Consider the following 20000-nt stretch of genomic DNA (forward strand, 5'->3'; position numbering starts at 1 on the left):
CGATGACTCAGAGGAGGAGGGGGGTGTTGAAGATCTTGCTGATGATAGCCCTCAGGCAGGCCCCTCCCACTTGGTCACCATGGAGACCCAGCTGTGTGAGCCTGACAGTGTGGATGAAGATGACCCACAGCTGGCCCTGTTCAAGGACGCCCGACGCAGGAGGCAGTCAAGTAGGAGCAAGCAGAGGAAGGCTGTGGGGCTTCTCGGAAGGAGGCAAAGAGAGGCCACGCCCTGAACTCTTTATAAAGGGAATGTTTGGGGAGGGCTGGTTTGCTGAAAGCAACCGCTCCAATAGTGTTTCAAAGCTCCGGTATCTTGGTATGTGTTTTGTTTGTTTTTGTAATAAATTTGGCAGACGTATTCCAGCCTCTTGCCGTTTATAAAGGGGTTGCCTTTTCTGCAAGGCCGGTAGCAGGCTGGTACAGAACAATAACAAGGTCTTTCTTGGCCCTACACTTTGTGACAATAAAAACTGGTCTTGATCTTCTTATGCTGGAACTTTCTGATCCTTGAAAGTGCACTTAGGTCCCCACCCAATCTTCTCTTCAAAGAGTATAAATTTCCCTATTTTCCTCAGACCCTCCACAGATTTCTAATCCCAATATGTGACCCACGGGGGTCATCAAATCCAGCCCTCTTTTTCTGACACAGGAATCAAAACTGAAGGCTCTTCAGTGCCGCTGTTCTATGTTCTCATCTTCCTGACATTATTAAGAAGGCTAAGAGTTTGCTCCTTCTTTATGTTCTCTTCCCCCACCCTCCCCCCAAAAAAATCTGGAGGGAGAAAATGTTTACAAGTTCAGGTTACCAATAAAGGAGAGTATTTGTAGCTCCGGGTTGAAATGACGGATTCTCTGTGCTTTCTTGGTGCCTTTGCTGCAGACGTTTCAATATCCAACTAGAAGGGAGTGGGGTTTACACTGATGATGTTCCCTAGTTTGGATAATGAAACATCTGCAAGAAAACAACCAAGTTCAGAGAGTATCAAGGACCCCTCATGTCCAGATCAGACTGACGGAAGTGGAGCATATTTTGACCACGTACTTTTCCTCTAATTTTTGATCACTCTACTCCAGGGGGTCTTCAAACTTGGCAACTTTAAGACTTGTGGACTTCAACTCCCAGAATTCCTCAGCCAGCCCTGGCTGGCTGAGGAATTTTGGGAGTTGAAGTTCACAAGTCTTAAAGTTGTCAAATTTGAAGACCCCCTGCTCTAGTCACAGGTATCTGCAACACATATACTGTGTAAGCAATGGGACTTTAATTGTGCTGTTGTGGCTGTCATCCAGACTTTTTTTTTAACCCTGTGGATATCCCTGTCCATGTTGTGATGCAGAAGCAAAAAGGACACAGGGCTGAAGAAGTTTCTTGGTCAACACTATTGTACCGGTTCTTTTCTTTGTAGATGACTAAGTGAATTTGCCTGACCGGATTAGGGTGTGTTCATAGGACCCTAGAATCATAAGGGTGGAAGGGACTTTGCAGGTCTTCTAGTCCTATCTCCTCTCCAAGGCAAATGGCCATCTAACTGTGAAAACTTTCAGTGATGGGCCATCCATAACTCCAGGAAACACAATCCTTTCAGCAATTCCAAAAGGCTTCCATATCCATTTGCACACTATTCGGGTGACCCTGAGGGCAGAGATAAACCTCCAAGGGGCCTCAATGACTCTCAGAAGCAGGACTAATGACCAGATGACTAGACAGCCACTTGTCTGAATATAAATCCTTCCATCTCCACCCTCCAGCCAGAACTGAAGAGGTTTCTTGGATGAGAAGTGAAATGTCTTCAGGGAAAAACCAAGAAAGTCGAGTTGCTTCTTGAAAAAGCACCTTCGGGACAACCATGACCTGGATGACTGCAAATCTCTATAGACCTCCAGGAAATGGTTTTTGAAGAGCTTAAATAGCTCTCCTAGTCAGGAAATTCCTCCTTATTTTGATCTGGACCTCTCTGTGATGCAATTCTTGTCATACTCTCAAGCACTATAGAGAATAAATTCACACACTTTTTCCTGTGAAAAATCTTCACTAATTGGAAGGCTGCCTCCCCTTCATCTTTTTTTTCCTCAGGCTAAATGTACCAAGTCATTTTAATCAACTTAGGATTAGGATTTTGTGAGATGGCCTCATGAGACCGATGGTTCATTGAGGTGCTTCCAAGAAAAAGGCAGCACGCAGGGATGCAATCAGATGAAGCTTTATTTAAAGATAGAGTAAAGGGAAAGAGTTCCCTGGCATGGAGGCATCCATGCCTGGATTGAGCTCATGGATCATTCCCAGAGGGAGCTTGAAGAAGAAAGCCCCTGAGCAGAGGTTTTTATGGGGGTCCCCAGCCCCTCCCTTACCAATGAGAGTGAGGGGGCTGGGGGACCATAAACTCTCTCCAATGGGGCTGCAGGGGCCGGAGACCCCTGACCCACCAGTGGGAGCAAAGATGCCTCTTTGCTCCCATCTGATGACCTTTTGGGGAACTGCCATGGCTGGCACAAAAACATCTAACAGATTTAGCCTCCAAGATTCTCACCACCATTTTTTACTTCTCTTCGTTCTTTACTTCCTCAGCATCCATCTTACATTGTGGTGACCAAAACTGGACACAAGATTCAAGCTCTGAAGTCTGACCAAAGTAAGCTAAACTGGAGCTATCACTTCCTATAAGTTCAGTATGATATAGGTGGTCCTCAGTTTATGACTACAAATGAGCTCAAAATTCCCATTGCTAAGCGAGACAGTTTTTAAGTGAATTTTGGCCCATTTTACATCCTTTCTTGCCACATTTGTTACTGTAAGTGAATCACTGCAGTTAGTAACACTGTTGTTAAATGAATCTTGTTTCTCCATTGACTCTGCTTGTTAGAAGGTGGCAAAAGGTGATCACACGACCCCGGGACATTGTGACCATCATAAATATGAGTCAGTTGTTAAGTGTCTGATTTTTGATCACATAACAAATGGAGATTCTACAACACTCATATGTATGAAAAACGATAATCAGTGCCATTGTAATTTCCAAGGGTCACTAAATAGAGTAGAGTAGAGTAGAGTAGAGTAGAGTAGAGTAGAGTAGAGTAGAGTAGAGTTGGAAGGGAACTTGGAGGTCTTCTAGTCCAGCCCCCTACTCAAGCAGGAGAATCTATGCCATCTCAGACAGGTTAATGCCTAGCCTCTTCTTAAAAATCTCCAGTGATGGAGCACCCATGATTTCTGGTGGCAAGCTGTTCCACTGGTTGATTGTCCTCACTGACAGGAAGTTTCCCCTTAATTCCAGGTTGCTTCTCTCTTTGATCAGTTTCCAACCATTGTTTCTCGTCCTTCCCTCTGGTGCTTTGGAGAATAATGTGGCCCCCTCTGGCTTGTGGCAGCCCCTCAGATACTGGAACTCTGCTATCATCTCTCCCCTATTTCTTCTTTTCTCTAGACTGGCCAAACCCAAGTCCCGCAGCTCTTCTTCGTATGTTTTAATCTCCGGGCCTTTGATCATCTTAGTTGCTCTCCTCTGAATTTTTTCCAAACTCTCAACATCTTTTTTGTGATATGGTGACCAAAATTGGCTGCAGTATGCGTATGAGTGGTTGTAAGTCTGTATAATCACCTTAAGCATGTTTTGATAGCTCTGCCTTTGAAATCAAATTGAGCTGATATTGCAAACTTAAAAATATATTTAACATTAAATCATTGGTATTTATGATTGTTGTTGTTAGTTGCAAAGTTGTGTCCGACCCATCGTGACCCCATGGACAACGTTCCTCCAGGCCTTCCTGTCCTCTACCATCTTCTGGAGTCCATTTAGGCTCACGCCTAAATTTATAATTAATGACATAAAGAATTGGAATATACAATAAGAGTACATCAATGGATGCATGTTTTTCTTTGAACCTGAGGTTGAAATTAATTCATCAAATGTGTTAAGTTTATGGGGCCTCCTAAAGAACGTATATGAACATTTAGATTTCACATTTTCTATGTTTGCAATGTAAAGAAATTTGATGGGTACTGTACATTAAGTCATGTGATTTGATCTTGTTGCTGGATCCTTATTCAGTTAATCCTCAAATGACAATCAAAAGTGGGACTGAAATCCTTGTCCTAACTCGAGGTACCAAACCCAACTTTTACAACCAATTTTTATGGAAGTTGTTAAGTTAATCTCGTGGCTGTAAGTCTGAATCTCCTTTCCCAAATGTTTGCCATTAAATAACTGGTCGTAAGTAGAGGACTACCTGTATGTGCTAATAGAGCTAGTTCTTGACTTAAAACCATTTGTTTAGAGACTATTCATGGTTACAGCAACACTGAAAAATGGTATTTATAACCAGTCTTTGCACATATGTGTGTGTATATGGGTATATGCATAATTTATTTTATTTATTTCTTTTGTTATGTATAAGGTAAAAAGGTAAAGGTTCCCCTGCACATGCGTGCTAGTTGTTTCTGACTCTAGGGGCCGGTGCTCATCTCCATTTCAAAGCCGAAGAGCCAGCGCTTGTCCGAGGACGTCTCCATGGTCATGTGGCCGGCATGCCTAGATGCCAAAGGCACACGGAACGCTGTTACCTTCCCACCGCAGTGGTCCCTATTTTTCTACTTGCATTTTTACATGCTTTCGAACTGCTAGGTTGGCAGAAGCCGGGGTGAGTAACAGGCGCTCACTCTGTTACGCGGCACTCGGGATTCGACCCGCTAAACTACCAACCTTCTGATCGTCAAGCTCAGCCTCCTAACCCACTGAGCCACCTCCTCCCTTTGTTATGTATATGCAGTGTATATTGGAGGTGGTTAGCCTTTGAGAGCTGTATGCAAAAAACATATATCTTATTTTAATGTATGCTGATTAGTGTAGAATAAAGTAATTATTCTATTCTGCTTAGGACAGTTCCCCCATCCCCACAGGCACAAAATCAAAATTGGGGCACCTAGCAACCAGCATGCACTGATGATGGTTACAGTCGAGTGATCACCATTTGCAATCTTCCCATCCAGCTTCCAACAAGCAAAGTCAATGGGGGAAGCCAGATTCACTTCATGACTTCATGATTCACTTAACTGCAGTGATTCTCTTAACAAGTGTGGCAAGCAAAGTCATAAAAGGGGGTCAAAACTCACTCAAGAACAGACCTGCTTAGTAACAAAAATTTTGGGTACAGGGTTTCCTGCTTGAGCAGGGGGGGTGGACTAGAAGACCTCCAAGGTCCCTTCCAACTCTGCTATTCTGTTAGTGATTATAAATTTGGACACGATGCACCTAATAAGCCACCTTGGTTATCGACGGAAATTCTGGTTCCAATTTTGACACCTAAGTTGAGGACTACCTACCTATTTCAGGGTAAATGTTTTCATGTGAGAATATCTGAGTATTTGTTTTGATAAAAGAATTTAATAATTAATTTTGTTACCCACCAGATAGCTGTGATAAATGTGATAAAATGTGATAGTCTTAATTCCTTTTGACTTTTTCTAATAATATTTATTATATAAATGATAAATAAATGAATAAGTGTTTTTGGCTGACTGGCTACGGGGATGAAATAACCTTGACTAGACATTTTAAAGTCATAACAACCTTAATAATTTAATCCCCGTGAATATCTCTAAGACACAGATTTGGAATCACTACATTCAGAAGCTGGAAAACATAATATGCTTTTTTGCCATATTTTCAATGCATCTCATGGCCTCCAAAGTTAATGATGATGACATAGTAACAAGAGTAATAGGCACCTTGGGTGCAATCCTAAAACATCTGGAGCAGCACTTGAACACCCTCAGCATTGGCAAAACCACCATCAATTGCAAAAGGCAGCTTGACTGGAAACAGTTTACATGCTGCAATGATATCTTTAACACCATCAAACAACAACATCTTCCTACCCCAGCTGCTTGGGAAGGACTCGATACATGGATAAAAATGCCAGATCCAATCTAAACATCTGGCTGACTGTGCAACCAATCATAATTATCTCCATCCCTAGTAATAGGAGGTTTTGGGGGGAAATAGCAGAGAAATTTGCTACTTGCTGTTGTTCAGTCACTAAATTGTATCCGATTCTTCATGACCCCATGGACCATGGGTTACTGGGAACCCCTTCCTTCACTGTCTCCTGGTGGAATGGGTCAACTTGCCGTGGCCAACTCAACATGGCCAACTCTCCATGGCTAACTTGTCATAGCCAATTTGCAGTGGGACAACTCACCATGGCTAACTCAAGACAGGACAACTCAAGACAGGACAATTCAACAAATCTAAAAGTTAAATTAATTCCACTGGGAGCCATGGCCCATAATAATAAAATAACATCAATCCAGAAATACAGGAGTTACAATAATTTCAACAAAAATGTAGTCACCGATAGCAAAAGTAACTAAATGAAATGACTAATACAATGTTGAATTGTCCCACGGTGAGTTATCCCAGGTTGAGTTGACCATAGAGAGTTATCCTGTGGTGAGTTGGCCACATAGAGTTGCCCATGGCAAGTTGGTTGTGGTGAGTTGTCCTAGACCTGTCTCCTGGAGTTTGCCCAAATTCAAGTTTATTGCATTCATGACACTATCTAACCATCTCATCCTCTGCCGTCCCCTTCTCCTTTTGCCTTCCATCTTTCCCATCATCATCATCATCATCATCATCATCATCATTGGAAGGGACCTTGGAAGCCTTCTAGTCCAACCTCCTGCTCAGGCAGGAAACCTTATACCATTTCAGACAAATGGTTGTCCAGTCTCTTTTTAAAAATGTCCAGTGTTGGAACATTCACAGCTTCTGGAGGCAGGTTGTTCCACTGGTTAATTGTTCTCACTGTCAGGAAATTTATCCTTAGTTCTAGGTTGCTTGTCTCCTTGGTTAGTCTCCATCCATTGTTTCCTGTCCGGCCTTCAGGTGCTTTGGAGAATAGCTTGACTCTCTCTTTGTGGCAACCCCTGAGATATTGGAATAGTGCTATCATGTCACCCCTCGTCCTTCTCTTCATTAAACTAGACATACCCAAGACATCATCAGGGTCTTCTCCAAAGAGTCCTCTCTTCTCATTTGGTGGCCAAAATAATTGAGCTTCAGCTTCTGTCCTTTTGAAGTACGGTTCCCCAACTTTTCTGACTTTGTGGACCGGTGGAGGGTGGGTGGAACAGCTCCATGCAAGTGGCTGGCAACCACACCTGTGTGCAAGCAGCTCCTTTTGTGCAAGCAATGGGCATGAGTGCCCACTACGCATGGAAATGGAGCATACGTGCATGTGAGCTTGCCCACTGCCCATGTGGAACCATTTTCTCTCACCCCTCCCTGCCAGTCTGCAAAGCAAATGAGGACACTTCCATGGCCCTGTTTCAAACGGCTCATGGCCCAGTAGTAGGCTGGGGCCTGGGGCCTGGGGACCCCTGTTCTAAAGAACAGTCAAGGTTGATTTCCTTTGTAGAGAAATATTTAGCAGCAAGTCTTTGTATTTTGCTGCACATTCTAGATTTTTGCATTCAAAAAAACACGTGCAAAATGAACTTTCCCCCCTATTCGGCTGTGCTTTTTGTGAATCAATCACTTAATGCACATATAAAGCAGCGATCTGTTGCCTTAGGAGAGAGAATCTGACAATGTAAGTAAAGAAATGTAATTTTGAGATGGGGAGAAATGCTAGTTCAAATTGACATCTCTGGGTGTTTTCCAAATGATAGAAAGAACAACTTGAAGGAAAGCTAAGGGGTTGCAGAAGGAAAAAGCCAGAGGTTAATCTCACTTCTAAATTGCTACATGAGGGGGAGAAAATGCCAGCTATGTGAGATCAGATGAAGGATCAGAAGTAACTGTTTCTCATCTATGAGAACATCTTATTCATCAGAGCAGGTTAGGGAGACATCAGCCAGGAGACCATCTATGTGGTCACTAAGAGTGGACACCAACTTGATAGCACATAAATCAGTTTATCAGAAGGTGAAAAGCTTACGCTTTTTAATAAAATGTGTTAGTTGGAAGAGGTGGTACCAGACACTGACACATTGTAGGCTAATATGACAATGCTTAAGTAGGATCACTTATTTTATTTATTCATTTATTTGTTTGTTAATATCTATCTATCTATCTATCTATCTATCTATCTATCTATCTATCTATCTATCAATCAATCCATCTATCATCCGTCTATCTATCTATCTATCTATCTATCTATCTATCTATCTATCTATCTATCTATCTATCTATCTATCCATCTATCATCCATCCATCATCTATCTATCTATCTATCTATCTATCTATCTATCTATCTATCTATCTATCTATCTATCTATCTATCTATCTATCTATCTATCTATCTATCTATCTATCTATCTACCTACCTACCTACCTACCTACCTACCTACCTGTCTATCCGTCCGTCCATCTATCTATCTATCTATCTATCTATCTATCTATCTATCTATCTATCTATCTATCTACCTACCTACCTACCTACCTGTCCGTCCGTTCGTCCGTCCGTCCGTCCGTCCGTCCATCCATCCATCCATCCATCCATCCATCCATCCATCCATCCATCCATCCATCCATCCATCTATCTATCTATCTATCTATCTATCTATCTATCTATCTATCTATCTATCTATCTATCTATCTATCTATCTATCTATCTATCTATCTATCTATCTTTCCTTCTCCTATGTTCCTCACAGCAACAGCTCGTGTGGTGGGTTGGAGAGTTTGGCCCAAAGTAACTCATCCAGCTTTCATGCCTAGGTGGCACTAGAACTCACAGTCACCTGGTGATAGGCACAAAATCACTCAGCTGGCTTTCATGCTTAAGGCGGGACTAGCACTGACCATCTCCTTGTGATTAGCCCAAAGACTCTCAGCCAGCTTTCATGCCTAAGGCGGGACTAGAACTCTCTGTCTCCTGGTTTCTAACCTAATGTCTTAACCACTTATTAATCTTACTAGCAATCACTCATTAATCCTATTCTTGATCATAGCCAAAGGTAATCAATCTACAGTAATAGCCACAAGAGCCCTTAGATAAAGTAGCACATCAATTGCCCAATCTTCCTAACTGAAGATTACTTTTTCACTCACATTACTTTTTCAATATAAATTGTTGTTGTTAGCTACGAAGTCATGTCCGACCCATCGCAACCCCATGGACAACGTTCCTCCGGGCCTTCTGTCCTCTACCATCTTCTGGAGTCCCTTTAAGCTCACACCTACTGCTTCAGTGACTCCATCCAGCCACCTCATTCTCTGTCGTCCCCTTCTTCTCTTGCCCTCAGTCTTTCCCAGCATTATGCTCTTCTCCAGTGAGTCCTTCCTTCTCATTAGGTGGCCAAAGTATCTGAGTTTCAACTTCAGGATCTGGCCTTCTAAAGTGCAGTCAGGGTTGATCTCCTCTAGGACTGACCGGTTTGATCGCCTTGCAGTCCAAGGGATTTGTATGAGTCTTTTCCAGCACCATATTTCAAAGGTTCTTTTGCAGTCAGCCAAATAATATAAATCTATACATATAAATTTATTTATTTATTTATTTTTATTTAATCCCATTTATATCCCGCCCTTCTCCGAAGACTCAGGGCGGCTTACAATCTAAGCACAAATCAATGTGCTTAGCAATAGCCTTCATTCTATGTATATGCCTGCTTATTAGGGCTTTCGGGGGGCCCCCAAGCGGCATTATTACAAAGTCAGCTTATTGCCCCCAACAATCTGGGTCCTCATTTCAGCATATTAAGACTACATGAGGATCTGTGCATGTATAATTTTGCATCCCCTCATCTTCCCTATTTTTCTACTTGCATTTTTACGTGCTTTCGAACTGCTAGGTTGGCAGAAGCTGGGGCGAGTAACAGGCGCTCACTCTGTTACGCGGCACTCGGGATTCGACCCGCCAAACTGCCGACCTTCTGATCGACAAGCTCAGCCTCCTAACCCACTGAGCCACCGCGTCCCTTATTATTCATTTATATGACTTTATTAACCTCATTTTTGAAGCAGTAGGCTTGAGCTTAAATTGACTCCAGAAGATGGTAGAGGACAGGAAGGCCTGGGTTGGACATAACTTCGCAACTAACAACAAAAACCTCATTTTGATCATCTTGCTACCATCTGCATATAGTCATAAATCTGTGTAAGCATCTGAGCAGACACTGACTATGTATCTGTGGCCAATCTTGGTCTTTTGATGGATATGTTAGTAGGATGCCTGCATTTCCATAACTTTGTCTCAGTCCTTTTTGCCTCTTACATTTTTAAGTGTACAGAGTGAAATAAGAGAACACACATGACATACAGTGGGAGAGGAAAGCCAACTGCATCTATGGCCATTTCCAGCATCCTACAGCTACATGTAGGATGTAACCATGTTATATGATGGTTTGTCAAAAACTGGCATTTCGAGTTTTGGGGGGAAAAAATGCCCCCATAGTGAACCATTGAATCATTTAACGGCCACGGCATTTGCTTCAAATTCACCATGTTTGTTTTAGAACTGCTGCATTCCCTTAATTTGTGTGGCTGAAGGCAGGACAAAGCAGGACAAGAAACAGCGGATGGAAACTAATCAAGGAGAGAAGCAAACTGGAATTAAGGAGAAATTTCCTAACAGTGAGGACAATTAACCAGTGGGATGGCTTGTCTCCAGAAATCATGGGCGCTCCATCACTGGAGATTTTCAAGAAGAGACTGGACTGCCATTTGTCTGGAATAGAATAGGACAGGGGTCCTCAACCCCCGATCTGTGGACCGGCACCGGTCCACGGCATGTGAGAAACTGGGGGGTGCAAACAAGCAAAGCCCCATCCACGGGATGCAGGCAGCACATAAAATCACACACACACACACACACACACACACAAACCGGTCCTTGGAAAAACCTTTCTCTATGGATCTGGTCTAGAAGACCTCCAAGATCCCTTCCAACTCTGTTAGTCTGTTAAGGACCACTGCCAAAAAAAAAAAAGTTGCAAAATTGGGTTGGTCATGTGACAGACTTGTTTTACAACCATTAAGGCATAAGAGCATATAATGTGCAGGCTCGATTACAGTCGTATGTTAAGGATTAGCAGTATGCATTTTTGCCCCTTTTATTTCCACTTCAGCCTCTAGTCCAGGGGTCTTCAACCTTGGCCCTTTTATGACTTGTGGACTTCAACTCCCAGAATTCCTCAGCCAGGCATGCCTGTCTGAGGAATTCTGGGAGTTGAAGTCCACAAGTCATAAAAGGGCCAAGGTTGAAGACCCCTGACTTATATACATGGCAGTGTGAAGGAGGTCTTGAACCAATGCTGTGGAGATCTCAAACTGATGCTTGGAGGTTAATTTAGATTAAAACATACCAAGACAGAGTTGCTGCTGGTCAGGAAGAAACATGGCTTTTCAATAAGCCTTTTTAGGGTTATATTTCCAATGAAAAAGCTGCAATTTGGGGATCCTTCTGGATTCACAGTTCCTGACAGAACCGGTAACTAAATTTTTTTGTTGCCCAGGCCCAGGATGGATTTCCGGAAGCGGCATTCACACAGAGAATCAGTTGTTCATATATTTCAATCCCACCATTGGTCTAGATCAGAGGTCTTCAAACCTGGCCCTTTAATAATTTATGGACTTCAACTCCCAGAATTCCTCAGCCAGCGTGCCTGGCTGAGGAATTCTGGGAGTTGAAGTCCACAAGTCATAAAAGGGCCAAGCTGGAAGACCCCTGCTCTAGTCTTTTACTTGGTCCTTTGTCAACCCAATATTCCTCTTAAAATTCCTCTCTGGGGCCAAATTGTCCCCACCTTTTTTTCTCCTCTGCCTTATGGTTATCTTAATTCTCGGTCTGGTAATTTTATAGTTGCCCTGTGCTCCGAGTTGTTTTACAGTAAACGTTTTATGATAGCTGTCCCATAATAAGTTCATTTGCCCAGCCTTGGGAGGTGGTTCTGTTTTCAATCAAAAGAGCAGTCCTTAGCTGCTCTTAATCAGTGGGCTGATAATTAATTTAGACTGCACTTGTGCAGCCGTTTTCAATCAAATTTACTTGCCCAAATGTCCTGGAGATTATATTTATTGGAGGGCGAGGGGAGTAATTGGAATATTTGAAAGAAAGACGGTGGTGCTTCCTGTTTTACTGGTTCACTGAGAGGCCAGACCGAAGCCACTTAGCTGCAGGAAATACATTGACAATATATTTCTTGAAACAACTCTATTGTTTATCCTGATCAAGGGTAAATGCTAACCAGCTTTCTTTCTCAGACACAGTACAACAGTCCTCAGATTACACACACATCTGAGCCCAAAACTTCTGTCTCGCTAAGCAAGACGATTATTAAGTGAGTTTTGCTCCATTTTTAAGATTTTTGGCTGAATATTAGGAAGGATTTTTCTGACTGTAAAAGGTAGGAAGCAATGGCAGAGTCTCTCTAAAGAGGAGATGAATTTGTCTCATTGGAGATTCATAAAATGAGTTGGATTGCCAGGAATGCTTTAGCCCAGGGGTCCCCAACCCCCAGTCTGTGGACCGGTACTGGGCTGCAACATGCCAGCAACTGGTCCGCACAAACAAGCAAAGCCCCATCCATGGGATGCAGGCAGCACACAAAACCACGCACCCTCCAGTCCGTGGACAAACGTTTCTCCATGGAACCGGTCCCTGGTGCCCAAAAGGTTGGGGACTTCTGGGTTAGCGGCTTCCTACATTGAAGACCAAATTGGGCTGGATCCCCCTTAAGATCCCTTCCAACCCATATACAGGTAGTCCTCAATGTACGACTGCAACTAAGCCCAAAGCGTCTGTTGCTGAGTGAGACGATTGTTAACTGAGTTTTGCAATCTTTCTTGCTCACTGAATCATTGCAACTGTTAAGTCAGTAACACGGCTGTTAAGTTTAATCTGGCTTCCCTCGTTGACTTTGCTTGTCAGAAGGTCACAAAAGGTGATGACATGACCTTGGGACACTGCCACCGTCATAAATATGAGTCGGTTGCCAAACATCTGACTTTTGATCATAGGACCATGAGGATGCTGCATTGGTCATAATGGTGAAAACTGGTCATATGTTACTTTCTCCAGTGCCATTGTAACTTCAAACAGTCACTAAACGGATGTAAGTTGAGGACTACTTGTCATTGGCTTTGTTGTGTATTAGGTTTTGGGAAAGCAACTATTCACATGTTTGAACTCTAACAGTTCTGGCGGGAGTCTTAGTGGCAGGATTGTTTGTTGTTGTTAGTTGCGAAGTCGTGTCCGACCCATCGCGACCCTATGGACAACGTTCCTCCAGGCCTTCCTGTCCTCCACCATCCTCCGGAGTCCATTCAAGCTCACACCCACTGCTTCAGTGACTCCATCCAGCCACCTCATTCTCTGTCGTCCCCTTCTTCTATTGCCCTCAATCTTTCCCAGCATTAGGCTCTTCTCCAGTGAGTCCTTCCTTCTCATTAGATGGCCAAAGTATTTGAGTTTTAGCTTCAGGATCTGGCCTTCTAAAGAGCAGTCAGGGTTGATCTCCTCTAGGACTGACCGGTTTGATCGCCTTGCAGTCCAAGGGACTCGCAGGAGTCTTCTCCAGCACCAGAGTTCAAAGGCTTCAATTCTTTGGCGTTCAGCCTTTCTTATGGTCCAGCTTTCACTGCCATACATTGCAACTGGGAAGACCATAGCCTTGACTATACGCACTTTTGTTGACAGGGTGATGTCTCTGCTTTTTAGTGTGCTGTCTAGATTTGCCATGGCTTTCCTCCCGAGGAGCAAGCGTCTTTTAATTTCTTGGCTACAGTCCCCATCTGCAGTGATCTTGGAGCCCAGGAAAATAAAATCTGTCACTACCTCCATTTCTTCCCCATCTATTTGCCAGGAATTGAGAGGGCCAGATGCCATGATCTTGGTTTTCTTAATGTTTAGTTTCAACCCAAGTTTTGCACTCTCCTTCTTCACTCGCAACAAGAGGCTCTTTAGTTCCTCTTCACTTTCTGCCATTAGAGTGGTGTCATCTGCATATCTTAGGTTGTTGATGTTTCTTCCGGCAATCTTAATTCCAACTTTTGATTCATCTAGCCCTGCCTTTCTCATGATGTGCTCTGCATATAAATTAAATAGGCAAGGCGACAGTATACAGCCTTGCCGGACTCCTTTCCCAATTTTGAACCAATCAGTGGTTCCGTGTCCAGTTCTCACTGTTGCTTCTTGGCCCGCATATAGGTTTCTCAAGAGACAAATAAGATGGTCTGGTATGCCCATCTCTTTAAGGACTTGCCACAGTTTGTTATGATCCACACAATCAAAGGCTTTAGCATAGTCTATGAAGCAGAAGTAGATGTTTTTCTGGAACTCTCTAGCTTTCTCCATGATCCAGCGTATGTTAGCAATTTGGTCTCTAGTTCCTCTGCCTCTTCGAAATCCTGCCTGTACTTCTGGTAGTTAGGATTGTTAGGTTCAATCTAATTGGTTGCATGAAAGTATATAAGCTTGCACGTACGCCCTAACTCCCCAATACAGACAAGATTGCCAATAATGCAATAGTTCACTTGTACTCAACTGCCTGGCGTCTTCTCTACACTTCAGAACCCGATACATAATACACTTGCAAAGGATTTTTTGAAACTCTTGCAGGGGTTGGTGGGGCTGGACGCGTCATCCTTAAACTGCGCCCACCCCATTGCCGGCAATGGGGGGAAAGTCGTGATACGTCTCGCGTGATGTCCCGGGGCGTTGCGAGTTTGACATGCCTGTTCTAAAGGAACAGGCTGCCCACTCCTATCCCAGATGTGGTCCAATATACTTCAGGGACAAAGAACCTGAAGGCAGGACAAGAAGCCACGGATGGAAACTAATCAAGGAGAGAAACAAGCTAGAACTATGGAGAAATTTCCTGACAATGAGAACAATTAATTAGTGGAACGATTTGCCTTCAGAAGTTGTGGGTGCTTCATCACTGGAGCTTTTTAAAAAGAGACTAGACAGCCACTTGTCAGAAATGGTATAGAATCTCCTGCTGGAGCAAGGGGTTGGACTAGAATACCTCCAAGGTCCCTTCCAGATTCTATTCTATTCTATTCTATTCTATTCTATTCTATTCTATTCTATTCTATTCTATTCTATTCTATTCTATTCTATTCTATTCTATTCTATTCTATTCTATTCTTTTTTATAATCTGTTCTATTCTATTCTATTCTATTCTGTTCTGTTCTGTTCTGTTCTGTTCTGTTCTGTTCTGTTCTGTTCTGTTTTGTTGCATTCCCTATTCTATTCTATTCTATCTATTCTATTCTGTTCTATAATCTGTCTATTCTATTCTATTCTATTCTATTCTATTCTATTCTATTCTACTCTACTCTACTCTACTCTACTCTACTCTATTCTATTCTATAATCTGTCTGTTCTGTACTATTCTACTCTACTCTACTCTACTCTACTCTACTCTACTCTACTCTACTCTACTCTAATCTAATCTAATCTAATCTAATCTTCTTCTCTTCTCTTCTCTTCTCTTCTCTTCTCTTCTCTTCTCTTCTCTTCTCTTCTCTTCTCTTCTCTTCTCTTCTCTTCTCTTCTCTTCTCTTCTCTTCTCTTCTCTTCTCTTCTATTCTATTCTATTCTATTCTATTCTATTCTATTCTATTCTACATTCCATTTGTATGACCCAAGAGATAATGCTTGTCCTATGAAATAGCATCCTTTGGAAATCCTAACAGCTCTAACCCTACTCCCTTTTATATGAACTTTACAATCTGGCTGATGTATGATGTGAGCCAATTATGGGGCTGGTTTTGCTGTGTTTGTTTTTCCCTTGGCTAGATTTTCTTTTTCCTATTTATGATTCTGACAGTTGTCGACAGAAGAAAATATTTGTAGCTCAGGATTGAACTGTGGGGTCCTTGGTGCTCTCTGAGCCTGGTGATTTTCTTGCAGACATTTCATTCGCCGCCTAAGTAACATCATCAGTGCTAGAAGGGAGTGAGGTCTGCTCTCTTTATATATACAAGTGGCTAGCGCCTTTACTATAACCACAGCCTAATTAAGGAACCACCAGGAACACTCCCACAAAGAATGACAGGGCAAGCCACATGTACATAAACAGAGAGCAAACGCCACTGCCTTGTAGCACTGATGATATTACTTTGTTTGGTAATGAAATGTCTGCAGAAAACAACCAAGCTCAGAGAGCACCAAGGTCACCACAGTCTTCCTCCTCCTCCTTCCCCTCCTCCTCCCAATGAACATCCCTCAATTCTAGCACTGATGATGTTAGCTCAGGGGTGTCAAACTCAATTTCATTGAGGGCCGCATCAGCATTGCAGTTACCCTTGAGGGGCCGGGTGGGTGTGGCCAGGGTTGGCATGACCTACTGGTTGGGTGTGGCTGGAGTGTGTGTGACCTACTGGGTGGGCATGGCCAGCTCTACATTGTTTGCATCAATGCTGCCTATGGGGGTCTGGGTAGGAGTGGGACAAATCTGAGGGTCTCTGGAAGAAGGAGATGGGACTGGGGCAAGTGCCGAGGCATGGTCCACTGGAGGAGCCTCGCTGTTCCTTTCAGGCCATGCGGGGGGGGAGGCTGGATGGTGATGCGGAGGTCAAATGCCCAGCCTAGCCCTCAAGCACCCGCAGCACTAAGCCCACCCTCACTTCCCCAAGGGGGTGTCCAGCTGCTGTGCTTGCTCTCCTTAGCCAGGTTGCTCATGATGGGTATGAGGGCAACGTCAAGAGGGAGGCCCACTTCCTCTCCATGTGAGGAGACCTGGCTTTGTTTCCAAAGCTTCCTTAGCAATAGGATGGGAGACCACCCAGGTTAGGCCAGGAGGAGGGGGCAAGGGGATGGTGAAAGGGCAGCAGGGAAGGACTAAGGCAGGACTTCCCTCAGACCCTCCCTCTCCTTCCTTCCTTCCTTCCTTCCTTCCTTCCTTCCTTCCTTCCTTCCTTCCTTCCTTCCTTCCTTCCTTCCTTCCTTCCTTCCTTCCTTCCTTCCTTCCTTCCTTCCTTCCTTCCAAGAACAGAGTGATGGGAAAATATTTGAGATGAGGGAGGGAGAAAAACAGGCAAGAAACAAAGCTGGGGAAGTGTCATCCTTCATGAGGAATGAAGAAATGTACCATCGGCTGAGTGCCAAGAGGCTGAGCCGGGTGGCACAAATCTGAAGAGAAGCACAATGCTGCCCAGCCCCTAGCCTGCCCGAAGTAGGCAGGGCCATGTGCTGGCCACTTCCAGGCAATGGTGCATTTCTTCATTCCTCACAAAGGGTGATACCTCCCTAGCATACACCCAGGGGGCGGGGCCGATGCGGCAGGGGCCGGTCCCTCACTGTTTCCAGATGGCCTTGTGGAGCTAAGACTAAATGTATTTCAGCATAGATGACCACCACAAAATTGTACATTGGCTCCTGGCCGGCCTGGGACAGAGCCAAGGCAGCGGGGGCCGTTCCCTCACTGTTTCCAGGATGGCTTCGCGGGCCACATGAAACCACTTCGCAGGCCGGATCTGGCCCCCGGGCCTTGTGTTTGACATGTCTGTGTTAGCTGGTTTGGTAATGAAACGTCTGTAGGAAAACAATCCAGCTCAGTAAGCACGGAGGACCTCGCATTTGATTGTTGTGCTGTATGTTTCTAGCAGGATCCAATCTGGGTTAGCCATCGGGACCAAAGGTAGACTAAACCTCTGATCCCAGTGACCGACCATGATTGGATCCTGCAACATTATCCTGGGATTCATATATTTGCCTTCATTCGTGTGTGTTTCCAGTCCGGGCGCCACCCAAAAACATCTGAATGGATACTCTATAAATGGGATAAATAAAATAATATCCACCATTGATGATCTTGGAATTGGAAAAGTGGCTTGGATGGGTTTTAACCCAAACTTTCATTAGAAGTTGAGGGGGCTCCTAGATTTAATCCACATCATTTAGGAAGACAAAATATCCTATTAAGGAAAGTGGAATCTATTCTTTGACCCTTCCCCCTGGAAATGCTGTGAAAAACTCCTGATTTCTCCAGCTGAGTCTGTACTGAATTATTTCAACCAATAATTTGGTTTCATAAAAGGTCACTTTCTATGTTCCTGGATAACAAAGCTATTACGCCCTGTCATCTAGGGCGGCCAATTTGTCTTACGAGATGATGGAAAATTGATCCCAGCGTTTCATCCCTTTCCCACTTCCCTCAGGGATGGGGGAAACTCCATTTTTATTTTTCATTTTGCAGATCTCATGTCTGAAATTATCTTCCTTTGAAGTGCAGATTACATTTTGTCCGTCTGGGTTCAAACACGTGAATACTGACTCTTTTTGCAAGCAGGTTTTCCTGATAGGATGCAGTTTTGTACAAATTCGGTATATATATATATATAAGGTAAAAGGTAAAGGTTCCCCCGCACATGCGTGCTAGTTGTTTCCGACTCTAGGGGCCGGTGCTCATCTCCGTTTCAAAGCCGAAGAGCCAGCGCTTGTCTGAGGACATCTCCGTGGTCATGTGGCCGGCATGACTGGACGCCAAAGGCGCACGGAACGCTGTTACCTTCCCACCGGAGTGGTCCCTATTTTTCTACTTGCATTTTTACGTGCTTTCGAACTGCTAGGTTGGCAGAAGCTGGGACGAGTAACAGGCGCTCACTCTGTTACGCGGCACTCGGGATTCGATCCGCCAAACTGCCGACCTTCCGATCGACAAGCTCAGCGTCCTAACCCACTGAGCCACCGCGTCCCTATATATATATATATATATGTGTGCAATTTTTGTGTCAATTTTCCCCTAACAGGTTGTCCTCGACATACAACAGTTCATTTAGTGACCATTCAAAATTACAATGGCAGCGGAAAAAGTGGCTTATGACCATTTTTTTCACACGACCATTACAGCATCCCCATGGTCACGTGGTCACACTGAAGGCAATACTAGAACTCACAGTCTCCTGATGACTGGCCCAACGTCACCCATCCAGACTAAGGAGGGAATAGAACTCACTGTCACCTAGTGCAGGGGTAGGCAACCTTGGCTCTTTTATGACTGGTGGACTTCAACTCCCAGAATTTTCTGGGAGTTGAAGTCCACGAGTCATAAAAGAGCCAAGGTTGCCTGCCCCTGGCCTAGTGATTGGCGCAAAGTCTCCCAATCAGTTTTCATGCATCAGGTAAGACTGGAACTCACAGCCTTCTGATTTCTAGGCTAACCCCAACCTTCTCCACAATTTAGGTTTCAGTTTGTAAATGCACAGGTAAATAGTAGCATATTCAAATGTAAATGGATTGAAATTCCCGTGGGAACATTTCCAGTATTTTGGTACCTCTAAAATGGAATCGGAACCCCCTAATTATAGCAGTGAAAGGTTGCAAGCTTTTTCTGCAATAATATCCACTTATATCAGGGGTCTTCAACCTTGGCCCTTTTATGACTTGTGGACTTCAACTCCCAGAATTCCTCGGCCAGGCATGCTGGCTGAGGAATTCTGGGAGTTGAAGTCCACAAGTCATAAAAGGGCTAAAGTTGAAGACCCCTGACTTAGATACATGGCAACGTGAGGGAGGTCTTGAACCAATGCTGTGGAGATCTCAAACTGATGCTTGGAGGTTAATTTAGATTAAAACATACCAAGACAGAGTTGCTGCTGATCAGGAAGAAACATGACTTTTCAATAAGCCTTTTTAGGGTTATATTCCAACTGAAAAAGCTGCAATTTGGGGATCCTTCTGGATTCACAGTTCCTGACAGAGCGACAGGTGAAAACAATGGTCAAGCTGTAGCTGGGACACCCATCACCAGCCTGCAGTCTTTGCTGCAATTGTGACTCACATTTTGATTGTCTCCTAATAGGACTCTTACTACCGGCTCTCAAGGCAGCTGCGTGCTGAGAAGTTACCACTGGTACAAAATGCAACAGCATGTCTATTAGTTGGGATATCCTGTTTATGCAGAATAAACAGTTTTTGTGAACACTGCACTGGGCACTAGCTTCAAAATGTTCACCTGTAAAGCTCCATGAAATAAGGCACCAGGATATGTCACAATCTACTGTATTAAAACAAAGTTGCAAGAACTGGTAAACTAGTAGTTTAATGAAGAGACG

At 43.8% G+C, this 20000-nt stretch overlaps 1 protein-coding gene across 1 annotated transcript in view; it reads right to left on the reverse strand.

Annotated features, from left to right (window-relative positions):
- LOC308666312 (neurotensin receptor type 1-like) overlaps positions 1–20000 on the reverse strand; it is a 34899-nt gene that overhangs the window by 10532 nt on the left and 4367 nt on the right. The window lies entirely within an intron of this gene.

This window comes from Vipera berus (genome assembly GCF_964194415.1).
Source record: "Vipera berus genome assembly, chromosome: 3".
Lineage (NCBI taxonomy): Eukaryota > Metazoa > Chordata > Lepidosauria > Squamata > Viperidae > Vipera > Vipera berus.